The sequence below is a fragment of the Triticum aestivum genome, chromosome 5B, assembly GCF_018294505.1.
Source record: "Triticum aestivum cultivar Chinese Spring chromosome 5B, IWGSC CS RefSeq v2.1, whole genome shotgun sequence".
Classification (NCBI taxonomy): Eukaryota; Viridiplantae; Streptophyta; class Magnoliopsida; order Poales; family Poaceae; genus Triticum; species Triticum aestivum.
This window is the reverse complement of record NC_057807.1, coordinates 271878820-271881193: the sequence shown is the minus strand read 5'-3', so window position 1 is coordinate 271881193 and position 2374 is coordinate 271878820. Positions and strand designations below refer to the sequence as shown.

At 48.7% G+C, this 2374-nt stretch overlaps 1 long non-coding RNA gene across 1 annotated transcript; it reads right to left on the bottom strand.

The window, feature by feature from the left end:
• Positions 1–1467, bottom strand: LOC123115965 (uncharacterized). The gene is made up of 3 exons (XR_006456863.1): positions 1142–1467; positions 205–305; positions 1–136 (listed from the first exon to the last, which is right to left on the bottom strand). It is a non-coding gene; the product is annotated as an uncharacterized lncRNA (long non-coding RNA).
• Positions 1468–2374: the final 907 nt, after the last annotated feature.

Genomic DNA, 2374 nt, shown 5'->3' with positions numbered 1-2374 from the left:
TCTCTCTCTCAGCAAGATGTTCTTTTGTGGCCTTGGGTCCTTTGTTGGCCTCCCGGTAGTTCTCTTCTTGCGCCGATTAGAGAGTTTGTGTTGCCTGACATTCTATATTCTGCAACCTCCATCGGCCCTCATTGATCTGCAAGAAAGATAAATCTCAACCCGGTTCATTAAAATTGTTGGACCAGAAATCCGTTAGCCCCTTACCAGCCAAAATGGTCCTCGGTGATACAACACCCATCATCCTAACGAACTCCGTGAAAACCCATTCAAAGCTTTCAACATGTTCATTCCTCCCGATAGACAAGCTGCACGCCAAAGCAACCAACAAAAAGCACACTTTAGCCTCACGAGCGGATCAAATGTGGTGCCCAATTCTGGTTGACAACTTCGTTCCTGTCTTGTCCCGCGAAACCACGTGACTTTTCTAGGGCACCCATTGTACCAAGGCAAGGCGTCCGCTCTATTGGATTTGCTCCCACTCGAACCCACAACCCAATCAAACGCACAACAGACATCCCCAACGCCCACCGCCCGAACCAAAGAAAAGAGAATCAGATTTGCATTTAAAAGAATAACCACTACTCAATTTCTATCTTTTTCACATTTTTTCTTTTGTCTGGGTGCTATGTAACCTTCAGAATGTAACTATATATACTGTCGCAGACAAATCCAGATCAAGCTTTTATCTCTGTACTATAATTTCCCCCACATAATCACAAAAAAACTTGAACATACCTTTTTTTCTTTTCACAGGAATGGCACATGAATTAGAACAACTCGAATCGGCATGGCCAAACAGGCAACACTAGCTCTGCTTTTCTTACCCAATCCTTTTTTTGTGTGTCCAGCACAGATGCCCCCTACCCCCTAATGGCTAATTTTTCTAATTTGTATCCACACATTCAACCCACATACTCTGACCTGGTTTTCGTGCATCCATCAACAGGGATTCAAGCAAGCAATCTATGACATGCATCCCTAAAATTTTAATCACCCACGCCTCTAACCACAGTAACGTACATGAAAGCAGGCAGCATCACTGGCACCAACCAGAGGAACAACTAGTGGGCCTCACCATCCCAAAATAACAGTACACTCAACACATACACACGCGCGCACATGCTAATCAGGGAGGGAATACCTTCTAATCCAGCCCGGCCCCTTCAGATCCGGCTTGACCGCCGACTTGCCAGACTCAGCAGGAGCGCCGTCTCTGCTTCCCTCACCACCAGGGTCATCACAACTGTCGTTAGCAGCCACCAACGAATCTGTCAGCCCATCGGCTGCCCAGCCTTCGATCTCGCGGAGCCGCGGGGCGAGGCGTCCGACTGGAAGATCGGCAAGCTACAGGGGAAACCAGAGCTATTTTTTTATTTAGCTACACGAGAGATCTCCTCATCGGCGAGGAGCGGAGAGGAGACAAGGGAGTATGTGTTCGCATACGAATACGTCACCGTGTACCCTTGACGTCGGGGATGATGCACCGCAGCTCACGTCGAAGGAAAACCGTCCGGAAACGCGGTACGCAAGCAATCCGGCAGGCGCTTTTGAGGACCCGAAACCCCACACGCCCGGAAGGGACCCCGTCAGGGCGCTCGGCGGATATGGGCTGCCCTAGGTCGGCCTGACCACCCCTAGGGCCTCGAGGTTCGCCGCCCTACAAAATAAGAACGAACGAAGAACGAGGAAGAAGAAGAACAAGGGAGAAGGAAAAGTAAAGGTAAAAGATGTAGATAGATTTGTTCGATTGTGTGTTGTTGTTCAATCGGCCGTCATCTCTTATCTATATAAGAGGCGGATGGACTTCCCGTACAAGAAAGGACTTTCCTTGCCGTTCAAATCATCATAATCTGATCAAACTCGGACTTCTCACGACCTTCGGCCCGGATGTCCGGCTCTAGGTCTGGATGGTCCGGCCTAGCCCAGTTTTCTGACAGCAGCTTACTGTTTGGACTCTAAAATCCACGTACGACGTCGGATTTGGGCGAATTTTATATCAAAATCAACCGTATCGACAATACGCACAACTTTCGTGTTGAACACTTTTCGATCTGAGGTAATCTTGAGGGAGTTTCGGGCTGTTTTCTAACATCTGCAGCAGAAAAAACTGTCCGGATGTCCGAACTTCTACCCGGACTGTCCGGCCTCCATCCGGATCATCCGGGACTGGACCCAGATCATCCGGCTTCAGCGCCAACCTTCTGGTGTCTTTGTGCTTCAATTACTTGGATGATCCGGACCCCGGCCCGGATGATCCGGCCAAACATTATTGCAGCGCACAGTTTTGCCTATAACTTTTGCATACAACCTCGGATGTGGACGATTTGTATATCAAAATCATGCATTTCGAGAAGACAAAGAACTTTTCAGTTGT